Source organism: Bufo bufo, chromosome 1, assembly GCF_905171765.1.
Source record: "Bufo bufo chromosome 1, aBufBuf1.1, whole genome shotgun sequence".
In the NCBI taxonomy this organism is placed as follows: Eukaryota; Metazoa; Chordata; class Amphibia; order Anura; family Bufonidae; genus Bufo; species Bufo bufo.
The window spans coordinates 675,328,190-675,345,280 of NC_053389.1; the positions used below are offsets into that span (position 1 = coordinate 675,328,190).

The 17,091-nt window shown below is 42.7% G+C and overlaps 1 long non-coding RNA gene across 1 annotated transcript; it reads right to left on the bottom strand.

Moving 5' to 3' along the window:
* Nucleotides 1-1,470: 1,470 nt before the first annotated feature.
* On the bottom strand, nt 1,471-16,252 carry LOC120987162. Its single transcript, XR_005775939.1, has 3 exons — nt 16,223-16,252; nt 6,516-6,524; nt 1,471-1,592 (listed from the first exon to the last, which is right to left on the bottom strand). It is a non-coding gene; the product is annotated as an uncharacterized LOC120987162 (long non-coding RNA).
* Nucleotides 16,253-17,091: the final 839 nt, after the last annotated feature.

Sequence of the window (17,091 nt, forward strand, 5' to 3'; positions counted from 1 at the left end):
TCGAAACACTGAAGAAAGGAAGAGCTCAAGGTGATTTCGTATATATGGCCCACCTACTACCGTGGTTGTAGTAACCAGAACAGCTGTGCTGACTGAACAATCTCCAATTTGGATCCACGCCACCCGAGTGAAGCTTGTGAGAGAAAGAGAGGAGGCAGGAACGGAGGCAGACAGCCTTGGCCTTGAAGAAGGACAGGAGGTACTAACGGAGGCAGACAGCCTTGACCTCAAAGAAGATACAGATGGGGTACTAACGGAGGCAGACAGCCTTGACCCCCAACAAGATAACGTAGTCGGGAAATTCCTCGAGATGGCTGAAATGTAGTGCCTTGATAATTGCAGTTTTGTGTCTCCTATTCACTGTCCCATGGCTGTGGAACAGACAGACATACCTGAAAACGGAATGCAGGGGGGAAGACAATCTGTGCAAGACGAAGGAGAACTTATGGCTGTACCTGGCCAAAACTCTGAACTTAACTGATTTCTGTCTCCGAACCACTTTATCTGCATCTAACATTTTGGAGACATGTCTGGTAGTAGTCCCCACCCAGTAGATGTATGGACGGGGCTCCTACGTTCCCAATGGAATGACACAGATTTGCAGGATCATGATGTTAAATATGGATATATAAATCCTTATCATGCTTGTTATGACTGTCCTACATATGAGACTCTGCAAAGTAATATGATAGAAATAATTACAGGTCTTGTTACAGCCACAGAAATATGTTACAAGTTCTCCTGCGATGAGAAACTATTGCCCCCCTGCATACAAGCAAAAATGCAGAACAAGACTAAGCCAAATATTTGTGATAGAGATCTAGGTAGCTGTAAAAAGATAGTATCAGGAAAGAATATGCAATGTAATATTACAAAAAACAGTACCATCCCTAGACAAACATGTACGTCTACCAATAGGATGGGTATTGGCCTGTGGGAATACTAGTTACACATACATACCGGCCAATATTACAGAGGGACCCTGTACAATAGCTAGGTTGACATTAACAATGATACCACTAGTCCCAGCAATACAGACGCGACATACGAGAGACACTTCCCTACAGCTACCAGAAAATTGTGATTATAATGTGAATCTCCTCTCTAGAGCAGAATACATGAGTTAAGGGGTATCTTTGATAGGGGTACCGGGGTTGGCCATATATAACCACAGGACAATATCAAAACTTGCCTGTTTTATGGTAAAACAGATAAATGTCACTAGTGCAGTTCTGCAAGATATGCTGCTGGATAAAAAAAGCTATCTTGCAGAATAGGGCAACTATTGACTATTTATTGCTCCAACATGGTATAGGATGCTCAGCGTTCGCAGGGATATGTTGTTTCAATTTATCAGATCACTCCCGTGGAATAAAAGATAAAATAAGCCAATTAGAAGAGATGATTAAACATATAAAACAAGATGCAACAATGTAGCGAAGACAAAAAGAATATGCAGCACTCACCGAAGCGTTCAAAAGTGTTGCTCTTTATTCAATCCTTCATTCAGGACAAACAAGTGGGGTGCTGGGGCGGACAGGCTCCTGCAGATGAATGGCGGCTACGGACGTTTCGCGCAGTGTATCGCGCTTCTTCTGGCCGCTCTCGATCAGAGCGGCCAGAAGAAGCGCGATACACTGCGCGAAACGGCCGTAGCCGCCATTCATATGCAGGAGCCTGTCCGCCCCAGCACCCCACTCGTTTGTCCTGAATGAAGGATTGAATAAAGAGCAACACTTTTGAACACTTCGGTGAGTGCCGCATATTCTTTTTGTCTTCACTACATTGTTGCACTCGATTCAGCTTCTCCCCTCCATGCTGAGCACCACGTACGAAGTGTGAGTTTCGCTGCATTGCCGCTATCTTAGCCAGCACCCAGGACCAGACTCATTACCTGTTGTTTGCAGTGCCGCTGTATTCCACTCCTGTTTGTATATAAAACAAGATGTTGACCAAGGTTGGTGGGACTGGCTTTTTGGCTGGATACCTGACTTTGGTCAAATAAGGTATGTTTTAGGAGTGGCACTCGTCATGGTCACTGCAATAGTGTGCCTATGCTGTTGTCTACAGTGTGTGCCCTCCCTTCTTGCCATATGTAAAAATGTGGCCGAAAGAGGGGTACACTCAACATTCCTCTATACTCCGATAGAGGTAGAAGAGGTAAACACAACCTCAACAAAGCCTGAGGATTATACTCCTGAAGGGTATATGGAATACCTAAAGGCTTATAAGCAAACAAAGGGAGAGCAGAGAAAGAACCATATAGTATAAGGTATATATATAAGGTTCTAAGAGGGGATTGATGGGGTATAAGTAACTCCATTTTGTCTGTTTCAGCAACGTGTATTACGATTACATTTGGCCAGTGCACTGTTCCAAGATTCCCCTTCCCCCCTTTGGAATGTGAGAAACTTCCTGTGCGGTTTCAAGATACCCATACATTCCTTAGTTTGTAGTTTGAACAGTCTTACCTTATAGGGTCATCTTGGCTCAAATGCATACTGGCCTATGTGTCTATACCTGATTGGTCAAATGCTGTTACTATGAGTCATCTATTATGTTAATGCAGAGCTCATGTGTATTCATGCTATAGGTTAAACAAATGCTAACATATGATTGGATGTCAAGGAAGCTAAACCCCCTCTATTATAACTGTTTGCCAACTGTGAATAAACCAGAATGGATTGGAACAAGACATGTGTTTAGTCTTCACTCTTATTCATTCTCCTGGTACCGGATAAGACTTAATTCAAGCTGATCACCGAAGTCTTGTGTCAGGGACACATTAGGCAAAGAGTCCATATTGCCTTACAGCGTCACATTTATTTTTTAAAGTCTGCATCTCGGTGCGCATATTAGCCATAGCAGTCTGCAGTTAATTAATGCGAACCTCTGAACTCCCAGTCCATTTTAGGCTTGAGTATTCTGTCACGATACTAGTGGAATACTGCTGGAATCCAATGGCAGGGACAAGGCCTGAACACAGGAAGCACCGGAGTCTTGAACAGAAGGTAGCAGGATAGAAGGATGAAGCAGAGCCAGGCAGGCGGAGCCGTTACCAGTAGCAACGATGCAGGATTGAAGGATGAAGAAGATCCGAGGTCAGATCAGCAATGGGTCAGGGCAGGCGGCACAGGAACGTAGTCAGGCAACCCGGGTCGGCAACAGGAGGTAGCAGGGTAAACCGCAAGGAGGAGAAACAAACTGGAGAGCAAGTTCCAAGCGAAAGGACTGCACAAGCAGGAGTTCAAACACAATACTCAAGCAATTAGTAACAGGCTTGAGAGGTTTAAATGTGAAACAGGAAGTAAGATGGCACCCAGCTGAGACACAATCCACCATCTTTACTGAGGGAAAACTTGAGGGCAAGACAATCTGAACTAAACAGACATAGCAGGATGATTCCTGACAGTATTGCAGTCACCTTTCCCAAGAACTAACAGCGTCTCTTGGTACTCAGATACCCCTGGGACTTACAGTAGGGCTGAGTTGCACAATAAGTGGATGGCTACAAGAAACATGTATGTACTGAAAATAAAAACAACCGAACTTATGGGGAAATGGGAGAGATAATAAATATCGGTTGGCAATGGATGAGTGACAGTAAATAAAAATAAAGATATATTGAACTGAACCTGCTATCCAGAGTAACCGCCATGTGCAGCACGGACAGCAGCTAGATGGCCTGGGAGTAACTCAATAAGGTCCTGGTAGGTTGTGAGAGGTATCTGGAGTTATGCTGAGTGCAGTGCATCCCACAGCTGCTAGAGGGTCCATAGGGAAGAATCCACAGAGCTAATGCAAAATTTGAGGTGGTTCCTCAGATACTCCATTGGGTTCAAGTCTGGGGAATTAGGAGGCCAGGGTAGTACTTGGAAGTCTTGGTTATGCTCTTTCAACCAATGTCTGACATTTATAGACATGTAATATTGTCTCGCAGGAAGATCCCATTCGTCCCAGGGATGACAATTAGAATCTATGGGTGTACGTGATCTGCAAGGTGTGCCTTCCACATGGATGAATGGGCTAAAAGAATGCCACAGAAACATTCCCCTGACCATAACACTGACACCACCAACTTGTTTTCTTCCAGCAATGGTTGCAAGGCATTTATTCTCTGATGTTTCTCGCCTGACACGCCAACATCCACCCATTCGATGAAACAGAAAACGTGACTCGTCGGAGAAGGCAACCCTCTGCCAATCAGTGGTGGTTTAATTCCAATAGTGGTGAAAATTGAAGCCTTTTCACCCAATCCAACTTTGTTAGCAGAGGTGCAGTGACCATCGGTCTGCTTTGGAGCCCCATATGCAGTAGGTTTCTCTGAACTGTTGTTTTAGACACTTGTCTGGTAGACCCCTTGTTCATTTTGGTGGTGAGCTGCTCCACTGTAGCGCCTTGGTCCACTCTTGCACATCTTTGTGGCCAATGTTCACCTTTCACATCAATGACACATGGTGCTCTGCAGTTTCCATGTCGCTTATTCGCAATGGAGCTACAGTCAGGTCCATAAATATTGGGACATGGACACAATTCTAACATTTTTGGCTCTATACACCACCACAATGGATTTGAAATGAAACGAACAAGATGTGCTTTAACTGCAGACTGTCAGCTTTAATTTGAGGGTAATTACATCCAAATCAGGTGAACGGTGTAGGAATTACAACAGTTTGCATATGTGCCTCCCTCTTGTTAAAGGACCAAAAGTAATGGGACAGAATCATAATCATAAATCAAACTTTCACTTTTTAATACTTGGTTGCAAATCCTTTGCAGTCAATTACAGCCTGAAGTCTGGAATGCATAGACATCACCAAACGCTGGGTTTCATCCCTGGTGATGCTCTGCCGGGCCTCTACTGCAACTGTCTTCAGTTTCTGCTTGTTCTTGGGGCATTTTCCCTTCAGTTTTGTCTTCAGCAAGTGAAATGTATGCTCAATCGGATTCAGGTCAGGTGATTGACTTGGCCATTGCATAACATTACACTTCTTTCCCTTAAAAAACTCTTTGGTTGCTTTTGCAGTATGGTTTGGGTCATTGTCCATCTGCCCTGTGAAGCGCTGTCCAATGAATTCTGAAGCATTTGGCTTAATATGAGCAGATAATATTGCCCGAAACACTTCAGAATTCATCCAGCTGCTTTTGCCAGCAGTCACATCATCAATAAATACAAGAGAACCAGTTCCATTGGCAGCCATACATGCCCACGCCATGACACTACCACCACCATGCTTCACTGATGAGGTGGTATGCTTAGGATCAAGAGCAGTTCCTTTTCTTCTCCATACTCTTCTCTTCTCATCACTCTGGTACAAGTTGATCTTGGTCTCATCTGTCCATAGGAAGTTGTTCCAGAACTGTGAAGGCTTTTTTAGATGTCGATTGGCAAATTCTAATCTGGTCTTCCTGTTTTTGAGGCTCACCAATGGTTTACATCTTGTGGTAAACCCTCTGTATTCACTTTGGTGAAGTCTTCTCTTGATTGTTGACTTTGACACACATACACCTACCTCCAGGGGAGTGTTCTTGATCTGGCCAACTGTTGTAAAGGGTGTTTTCTTCACCAGGGAAAGTATTCTTCGGTCATCCACCACAGTTGTTTTCCGTGGTCTTCCGGGTCTTTCGGTGTTGCTGAGCTTACCAGTGCTTTCCTTCTTTTTAAGAATGTTCCAAACAGTTGTTTTGGCCACGCCTAATGGTTTTGCTATCTCTCTGATGGGTTTGTTTTGTTTTTTCCGCCTAATGATGGCTTGCTTCACTGATAGTGACAGCTCTTTGGATCTCATCTTGAGAGTTGACAGCAACAGATTCCAAGTGCAAATAGCACACTTGAAATGAACTCTGGACCTTTTATCTGCTCGTTGTAATTGGGATAATGAGGGAATAACACACACCTGGCCATGGAACAGCTGAGAAGCCAATTGTCCCATTACTTTTGGTCCCTTAACAAGTGGAAGGCACATATGCAAACTGTTGTAATTCCTACACCGTTCACCTGATTTGGATGTAAATATCCTCAAATTAAAGCTGACAGTCTGCAGTTAAACCACATCTTGTTTGTTTCATTTCAAATCCACTGTGGTGGTGTATAGAGCCAAAAATGTTAGAATTGTGTCGATGTCCCAATATTTATGGACCTGACTGTATTTGTTCACTCATGATACACTTTCTCCACAGCAATATGTGAACTGTTCACAAACTGCATAGTTTCAGTAATATTACCACTCTTGACCAGAAAGCCAATAATCATCCCATTTTGCAATTCTGATAAATCACCTCTTTTACCCATGACAGTACCCATCAAGTCAGCTCACACTATGTGTTAGCAATCCGAAGTGGGCTACCAAAGCCCACTTTGTATTGTTATTTTAAATTGTATACAGAATACAGTAGTACAGGCGCAGTGAGGGAAGGATGCTCGCCGGCTGACAGCTTCCTCACTGCGCCTGCGCCGAATACTGAAGGGCGCAAGATTTCCCCAGCGGACAGGGGTGGAGGGAGGATGTAAACACTGCCTGGCCCTGTTAATCAAGACTTGGAGGGAGTGTAATGAGGTGGGAGAACGGAGCCTCTAGGAGCAGGAGCATCGCCCCCCCCCCCCATGCTCCTAGAGGCTCATTTGCATAATATAAAAGTAATAATTCTGCAGTAACAGGGGCATGAATAATCACAAGAATAGCATAGTTAGGTGCAGCTGACATTAGCACATAGCTAATGTCAGCCAGTTTAATAGTGAAAATTCTAGTGACAGAAACCCTTTAAACAGACAAACAAATTCATAAAACAGATTATTTTGATTTGATATTTGACCTGAAAGCTGTCTTTGCTGTTATACATATCACTGGGTGTACTTGGATATAACGTCATAACTCTATTCATTTATTTAATTACCAGCATGATTTCACTGCCCACTCTCTCCAGCAGGCAGTTACCCCAAAGGTGAGGGCACCTGAGTGGGCAGGATAAAATACAACTACTTAATAAGGATGTAGAGTGTTATGAAATTACAACTGCTGTGATGGTTTTTATCCTTATTTGCAAAACCATCATATTTTCTGTATGAATCATAAAATAAACAGATGAAATATAAAACATTCTTGAAAGTTGTCAGTACAGTAAATATTTCCATTAGACAAACATAAAAAAGAGAGGGTGATTCAGTATGGAACTTGTAACACATTGACATTTATGACATTTATATTATTCCTATTTATATTAACCCTTAAACACCTTGGCCGAAAGGGTGGATCATGTGATACCTAATATGCCTGTTTTTTTCTTATTTTCTTCTTTTTTTTACAATTACAATTTTATATGTCATTTTTATGGGAAAGGGTTTTTTTTTTTTTACTTGAAACTTTAATTATTTTATTGTTAAAAAAATACTTTTTATTTTTGTCCCACTATGGGACTTCAACATTTCAGGGTCTGATCTGTATTTCAATGCAGTACAATATGTCTGTATTGTAGTACATTGACTATCAGTGTATTACACAGTGTAATACAGTAACAGTTTGCCTATGAGACCCAGCCTCCATAGCTGCTGGACCCCAAGGACTTTGAAGGAATGTTATATTTTTGGATAGGTGAAAATGAATTAAAAAAAGACCTTGCTGCTTGCACTACTGCTGTCCAGGGATGGGCCACTAGAGGTAATCGTCTGCCAAAGACTTCCTACAGTAAATCAACCAATCAACAGGGCTGATGACCTTGTAGAACTTGCAAAGCAGTGAGGGGAGGAGGCCCCAGTGTCAGAGCTCTTCCCACAGGCAAGTTTATGGACTGTCCTACAACCACTGAAAATAGGCACTGAAACATGCATATAGGATTGTGATTATACCTGCAATCCCTTCATATACAGTCAGGTCAATAAATATTGGGACATTGACACAATTCTAACATTTTTGGCTCTATACACCACCACAATGGATTTAAAATAAAACGGACAAGATGTGCTTTAACTGCAGACTGTCCGGTTTAATTTGAGGGTATTTACATCCAAATCAGGTGAACGGTGTAGGAATTGCAACAGTTTGCATATGTGCCTCCCACTTGTTAAGGGACCAAAAGTAATGGGACAACTGGCTTCTCAGCTATTCCATGGCCAGGTGTGTGTTTTTCTCTCATTATCCCAATTACAATGAGCAGATAAAAGGTCCAGAGTTCATTTCAAGTGTGCTATTTGCATTTGGAATCTGTTTCTGTCAACTCTCAAGATGAGATCCAAAAGCTGTCACTATCAGTGAAGCAAGCCATCATTAGGCTGAAAAAACAAAACAAACCCTTTAGAGAGATAGCAAAAACATTAGGCGTGGCCAAAACAACTGTTTGGAACATTCTTAAAAAGAAGGAATGCACTGGTGAGCTCAGCAACACCAAAAGACCCGGAAGACCACGGAAAACAACTGTGGTGGATGACCGAAGAATTCTTTCCCTGGTGAAGAAAACACCCTTCACAACAGTTGGCCAGATCAAGAACACTCTTCAGGAGGTAGGTGTATGTGTGTCAAAGTCAACAATCAAGAGAAGACTTCACCAGAGTGAATACAGAGGGTTCACCACAAGATGTAAACCATTGGTGAGCCAAACGACATCTAAAAAAGCCTTCACAGTTCTGGAACAACATCCTATGGACAGATGAGACCAAGATCAACTTGTACCAGAGTGATGGGACGAGAAGAGTATGGAGAAGAAAAGGAACTGCTCATGAGCCTAAGCATACCACCTCATCAGTGAAGCATGGTGGTGGTAGTGTCATGGCGTGGGCATGTATGGCTGCCAATGGAACTGGTTCTCTTGTATTTATTGATTATGTGACTGCTGACAAAATCAGCAGGATGAATTATGAAGTGTTTCGGGCAATATTATCTGCTTATATTCAGCCAAATGCTTCAGAACTCTTCACTTGCTTCACTTGCTTCACAGTGCAGATGGACAATGACCCAAAGCATACTGCAAAAGCAACCAAAGAGTTTTTTAAGGGAAAGAAGTGGAATGCTATGCAATGGCTAAGTCAATCACCTGACCTGAATCCGATTGAGCATGCATTTCACTTGCCGAAGACAAAACTGAAGGGAAAATGCCCCAAGAACAAGCAGGGACTGAAGACAGTTGCAGTAGAGGCCTGGCAGAGCATCACCAGGGATGAAACCCAGCGTCTGGTGATGTCTATGCGTTCCAGACTTCAGGCTGTAATTGACTGCAAAAGATTTGCAACCAAGTATTAAAAAGTGAAAGTTTGATTTATGATTATTATTCTGTCCCATTACTTTTGGTCCCTTAACAAGTGGGAGGCACATATGCAAACTGTTGTAATTCCTACACGGTTCACCTGATTTGGATGTAAATACCCTCAAATTAAAGCTGACAGTCTGCAGTTAAAGCACATCTTGTTCGTTTCATTTCAAATGCATTGTGGTGGTGTATAGACCCCAAAATGTTAGAATTGTGTTGATGTCCCAATATTTATGGATCTGACTGTATCACCACAGAGAAAGGAAGGGTAAGAAACTGAACTAAGAGACAAAGTTGTAAAGACCTGGAAACAACATAAGTGTTGCAGCACAAAAAGGGTCACGCCATGCAGCGCACAGCACACCAAAAAATGGAGAACTGACTTTGATATTTGTTAGCGCTAGGAACATTTTGGGAGTTATTCTAAAGGCTAAAGATCTCCCATGTTTTATAGCACCAGAGACGTTGTCCAAGAAGATCAGGAGGGAAGAAGACCTTTGTGAAAGACACTTCTTTTTTTTTAGAAATCCAATGGTTCCAAAGTGGTTTTCTGTTAAATGACTAGAATCTATATGATGTTAGCTAGAATAGGTCATGATGTTATATTTTGGGATAGGTTAAAATGAACTAAAGTAGAAGAACCAGGGATAGAATGTGTTGTAAGGGTACTTTATTTAACCCTTAGGCTACTAGAGGTTTTTTCATTTTTGCGTTTTCATTTTACTTCGCTATTTTCCTTGAGCCATAACTTTTTTATATTTCTGGTCACATAGCTGAATGAGGGCTTTTTTGCAGGATAAGTTGTACTTTCTAATGCCATCATTAATTATGGCATAAAATGTAGTGGGAAACGGTAAAAAAAATCCAAATGGGGTGGAATTGGAAAAAAAAAAACGCAATTCCACCGTTTTACGGGTTTTGTTTCCACAGCGTTTTGTTTATGGCAAAACTGACCCATGCTCTTCATTCTCTGGGTCAGTATGATTACAATGATACCAGATATGTGTAGGTTTTTTATGTCTAGTGTAAAAATCAATGTAAACTTTGATAATAAAAAAAATAATTTAAATCACCATATTCTGACCCCCATAACTTTTTTATATTTATGTCTACTGAGCTGTTTAGGAGCTCATTTTGTGTGGAACAATCTGCAGTTTTTATTGATACCATTTTGGAGTGCGCATGACTTTTTGATCACATTTTATTACTTTTTTGGGGTAAGAGAAGCAATGAAAAAATGTCAAATTGGCCATTTTGACCCTTTTTTCAGTTACGCCATTTGCTGTACTGGAATTTTTTTAAAATATTTTAATAGTTTTGGTCGCAATGATACCCATAATGTTTATATTTATTGTTATTTAGGTATTTATTTTTTAGTTATCCGAAAAGGGGGGTGATTTAAACTCTTATATTTTTTAATTTTCTATATATATTTTTTTTAATTTTTTTATTTTTTGTGATGATTATGAAGCTCATATATGAGCCTATAAATAATGCTTTTAAATTTTTGATTTTGTTCTATCAGGGATTTTTAAAATGACATTTAAACTAGAAGTTGCTCATTTCTTATCCTGGCCTGCCATCTAGTGGCCAAAAATAGGAATTGTAGCATGAACACTTAAAGCCTCGTCAGCGAGGCTTACAGTGTTCAGCGCAACTACCGATGCCCACATTGGCTGCACGGGGCATTGATAGGAAGCCCGTAAGCGTGAGCTTCCGGGTTTTTGCGCATTTACAGTTGTGTTCAAAATTATTCAACCCCCACTGAAATTGAGTGTTTTGGCCAGTTTGACATTGATTTTGATCATTTTAGTCATCTTGTTTACAATTAAATCAAAGAGGCACTTGTAAGTCAGACAAATATAACATAACATTTATAATGAAATAACCACAAATGTCTTTTCTGTGCTCACATCATTATCAGTTTTATTCAACCCCCAAGTGACATTCAATCTTAGTACTTAGTACAACATCCTTTTCCAGTTATAACAGCTTTTAAACGTGAAGCATAGCTTGACACAAGTGTCTTGCAGCGATCTACGGGTATCTTCGCCCTTTCTTCATGGGCAAAAGCCTCCAGTTCAGTCACATTCTTAGGCTTGCGCGCTGCAACTGCTTTCTTTAAGTCCCACCAGAGGTTCTCAATCGGATTTAAGTCTGGTGACTGCGATGGCCACTTCAAAATGTTCCAGCCTTTAATCTGCAACCATGCTCTAGTGGACTTGAAGGTATGCTTGGGATCATTGTCCCGTTGAAAGGTCCAACGTCTCCCAAGCCTCAGGTTTGTGACGGACTGCATCACATTTTCATCCAATATCTCCTGGTACTGAAGAGAATTCATGGTACCTTGCACACGCTGAAGCTTCCCTGTACCTGTAGAAGCAAAACAGCCCCAAAGCATGATTGACCCCCCACCATGCTTCACAGTAGGCAAGGTGTTCTTTTCTTCATAGGCCTTGTTCTTCCTCCTCCAAACATATCGTTGATTCATGGGCCCAAACAGTTCTAATTTTGTTTCATCAGTCCACAGAACACTATCCCAAAACTTTTGTGGTTTGTCCACATGACTTTTGGCATACTGCAGTCGACTCTTCTTATTCTTTGGAGACAGCAAGGGGGTGCGCCTGGGAGTTCTGGCATGGAGGCCTTCATTACGCAGTGTGCGCCTTATTGTCTGAGCTGAAACTTCAGTACCCACATCTGACAAATCTTTTTTCAGTTCCTCAGCAGTCACACGGGGACTTTCTCCACTTTGCGCTTCAGGTAGCGCACAGCAGTCGAAGTCGGCATCTTCTTTCTGCCACGACCAGGTAGCGTTTTAACAGTGCCCTTTGCCTTGATTTTCCGAATGATGCTTCCTATGGTGTCTCTTGGTATGTTTAACATCTTTGCAATCTTCTTATAGCCATTGCCCTTCCTGTGAAGAGAAATCACCTCTTCTCTTGTCTTCCTGGACCATTCTCTTGACTTCACCATGTTTGTAAACACACCAGTAAATGTCTAGAAGGAGCTGAGTATCACAGTCCTTTTAAATATGCCTAATTGGTGCTTATTATGCTTGATTGCTGCTCCTTGACATCCACAGGTGTTTTCAATACCTGATCGAAAACACTTGAATGAACCTCTGTTACTTAAGAGTGGTAGTCTTTAAGGGGTTGAATAATTGTGTCAATGAAGAAATCACAAAAAAAACATTTAATACTGTATTACAAAAACAATTGATGTCATTTTAGTTGCATTTGGTTCTTTAAAAAGTCCTTGTAAGATTTCATTCTGAACACAATTACAAATGTACACTAAATTCCCTAAAACCCTTTACAGCATTGGGGGTTGAATAATTTTGAACACAACTGTAGATGCCGCGATCTTGCTTGATCACAGCATCTAAAGCCTTTAATCACCGTGATCAGCGTTATTGCCGGTCACGGTATGAAACAGCAGAGACCTGCCGGCCATGGCGCCTGCTGCACTTGCGAGCAGGTGCGATGTTTACACATCACTCCAGCGCTGTACATGTACGGAGCCGGTAACGAACGGGTTAATAACTAATTGGTTCTGTCGCCTTTAATTCTGTCCTTGTTTATATTACCTTCTATATTCTGTGTAATGATAGTTAGATAACATACACAAACCACCCAACCCAACCCGCATTGTGCTTAGAAAGCTAAATTCCTGAGTGGTTATCTCAGAGACATACTTGCTGCACACTGGACATACTTGGGAGGAGGGGCTGAAGGGTATAAACTTTGTTTGCACAGACAATTAAGGGGCGCTCCGTTGAAGAAAATCATCTAGGTAGGATGTGATATAAACACTATTTTCTTGTATCGCCATGGAGTGTCGGCCATGTGCTATGACATGGTGGCTAGAATTTCTCCATATTGTATTGGGCAGGCCATGTAGTTATTTATTCTGTATGTTATTGGTCTGTTTTACCTTATATTTAATCAAACGGTTTTTATCACTAGGCCTGTGAAGCCTATTTATTCTCTAATCATCGAATTCACGTTAAAACACTTGGTGTCAGAAGTGGGATTTGAGAAAATGAATATGCTTATTGTTGATAGGAGTATTTCAAGAAAGCATGAACAGCACAGCAGTATTTTGTGATAACTGGGGTGCCAGGAGCTGATGAAGCGATCCAGGCTTCCAATATCAATAATCAACTCACTGAAAAAAGTGGCCTAAACGGGTGAGAATGCTCCAAACCCAGACACTGTAGCGTGTCTATAACTGGGTGAGCAATTCCTCCGCATGCGGTCCGCAGACAACGGCAATCCCCAGCAAAAAATGCATACAATGGAGGATGCCGGGGCAGTTGAGTGGTAGGACCTCATGCGTGCTGAGACACCGTGACGTGGTGCATGAGGGGCTCCGATATGTTCCTGACTGGAAGATATTGGCAAAGTTCTCAGGTTTTAACATCGGCCTGAGGAATTAGCTAGTATTGTCAGTTGCGTATCATTTTGGTGCATTTTTTGCAGTGATTTTAATATCAATAATCACAGAAAATCTACGGCACTTCCTTTAGCAAAACGTGTAGTTTTATTCACCAATATCAATGTTTCGGTTCGCACACTGGAACCTTTCTCAAGCAGTGATACAAAAAGGGAGTGCACACAGTATATATATATAGCATATTCAATGTCAATTAATCAATAACATAATTAAGTCAAAATTGTGATAAAATTCATAAAAGTGTATATCAAAATACAATTGTACATGATTCAAGACCCATGTAAAGCCCATACACAACAAATAAGTGACATAAATGAATGCATCCTCAAAAATACATATACATAGGAGACTATAAGTCATATTTCATACTAATTAGGCCACTCATTAAAACCCAGGTGATATAATAAATAACATGATTAAAACCAATAGTTGAACATTTGGATCCAAGCGACACATGGAGATCTGGCGTGGTGCGGAGACAGCTGCGCCTGCGCGACGCTACTTCCGCAATCGTTCGGGTGTAATCAGTCTTCTATGAGCGGATGTGTCACCTGATCAACATGGGGCATGTTTGTATACGTTGCTGCAGCAACCATCACATGACTCAGGTCCTGCACTTTCTGACAAACAATTTGCAGGATCTATGTTTCCATTTATTTAGAAGAAAAATATAGATAACCTCTATCACCCTAATGTAGTAGCCTCTCTCCACATCTGTAGCTCCAGGATAACAAAGAAATACATCCCATGATAAGTGAACATTAATCTTGACTAGCAGAGTGAGTGGCAGATTGAATTCCTGCATATGTGGGGTCATCAACATCTGATGACATCTGTTAATGCCACCAGCTGCATCTGAAGACAGCACCAGCCACGCTGCATTTGTCCCCAAACAGAGTCTAGCCGTGCCAGCCAGCCCCCACCATATCCTTCACTGTCAAAAGAAGGGGATCCATCAGGAATATACCGGGCTCCCATTTCTAGGAGCTCCAGCATACTCGATCCATGTCCCACTAGTTAGCCCTAGTAATCATCTGCCACTCACCTATGCCAAGGTAAATGTACAAAATGTACCAGACTAAATCCAAGAACTATCAATGAGGAGAAGGAACAAATAGAGAGAGAGAGGTGACCCCATGTTCATGATTACATCTGTAATACATAATTCTCGATCTGCATTTATTCTCCATGGTTGTCCAGCATCCTCATGTGTCGCAGGGATCCGAACCAATTCCTCTTATTTTTCAAATGCTCAAAAGTACATTATCTGCAAGTTAAAACCATGGGAGACCATTAAAAACAAGTCAATAGCACCCCAGATATAACTAGCAGTTTGACATAGCAGGATTAAAGTCACATACACTGGAGACACCATCTACCGTATTTTTCGCCCTATAAGACGCACCGGCCCATAAGACGCACCTAGGTTTTTGGGGAGGAAAATAAGAAAAAAAAATGTTTTAACCAAAAGGTCTGCTTTTGGTGGGTTTGGAACTAATGGTGGTCTGTGGATGACGGACACTGTTATGGGGGGGATCTGTGGATGACGGACACTGTTATGGGAGGATCTGTGGATGACGGACACTGTTATGGGGGGATCTGTGGATGACGAACACTGTTATGGGGGGATCTGTGGATGACGGACACTGTTATGGGGGATCTGTGGATGACGGACACTTATGGGGGGATCTGTGGATGACGGACACTTATGGGGGGATCTGTGGATGACGGACACTTATGGGGGGATCTGTGGATGACGGACACTTATGGGGGGATCTGTGGATGACGGACACTTATGGGGGGGATCTGTGGATGACGGACACTGTTACAGGGGGGGGATCTGTGGCTGGCACTGTTACAGGGGGGGATCTGTGGATGGCACTGTTATATATGTGCCATCCACAGACCCCCCACCCCATAACAGTGCCATCCACAGAACCCCCCCAGCCCATAACAGTGCCATCCACAGACCCCCACCCCTTAACTGTGCCATCCACAGATTCCGTGTGCCCCCCCCCCCCCCCCCGCCGCCGCCTCCGCCCCCCCAGTATACAAATATAAAATTTATTATTGAATTAAAAGTTATTAAACATGCCCCCCTCACTCCTAATAGTACCGTATATCCTAATTGCTTCTATATAATGCCGGCAGGCGGGCCGGGCGGCCGGCACGTCACTCACTGACGTCACTTGCCTACGCCGCCTGCTTCATTCATAAAGGAGGCGGCGCAGGCACGTGACATCAGGGAGTTACGCTGCCGCACGCCCGGCCTGCCTGCCGGCATTATACAGAAGCAATTAGGATATACGGTACTATTAGGAGTGAGGGGGGCATGTTTAATAACTTTTAATTCAATAATACATTTTATATTAGACTACCGGAGCGGTGGGGCGGGGCTATAGTACAGTGACCGCACCGCCCCGCCGCTATTGCCGGGCCCCAGCTCCTCCTCCCAGTCCCTCCCCCGGCCCCCGCTCCGTACATCGCATCCAGCGATGTTAAACTGTCAGCATTCGCCCCATAAGACGCAGGGGTATTTTCCTCCCATTTTTGGGGCGGAAAAAGTGCGTCTTATGGGGCGAAAAATACGGTAAGTACAAATCCAACTTTTCACTTAATTATGTTATTGATTAATTGACATTGAATATGCTATATATGTGCTGTGTGCACTCCCTTTTTGTATCACTGCTTGAGAAAGGTTCCAGTGTGCGAACAGAAACGTTGCTATTGGTGAATAAAACTACCCGTTTTACTAAAGGAAGTGCCGTAGATTTTCTGGAATTATTGTTGATAGGGTGATACATAGAAAGGGTAGATTGGTACCGCCACTCCAAATGGGATCCCAGGCTGTTTAATCTTATATTTAATCACACTTAGGTAATATTTTTTTCACTAAGCCTATTAAGCCTATTTATTCTTAAAGGGAGTCTGTCACCACATTTGGGCATATTAGACTGATCAAATAGTGTTATATGTGCCACCCAGAACTTAAAAACGGTACCTTTGTTGTGGAAAACGGACTTTTCTTTTAGCCAAAAATGAACTTTGAACGTTATGTTAATGAGCCCTCTCAAATGCCCAGGGCGGCGTCTCAATCCTCCGAGCCCCAGGCAGCACCTCCTCAACGGCTCATAACCCCGCCCTCCATGTGCCTCTGCCCGCCCGTTTACTCCCCTCCTCTGTCCTTTTCCACTGCAGCTGCGCGGTCAAATTCGTAGCGGGCGCATGCGCAATGCGATGCCCGCTCCTGGCAGGGCATCGCAATACCTACTGCGCATGCGCCCGCTACGAATTTGACCGCGCAGCTGCAGTGGAAAAGGACAGAGGAGGGGAGTAAACGGGCCGGCAGAGGCACACGGAGGGCAGGGTTATGAGCCGTTGAGGAGGTGCTGCCTG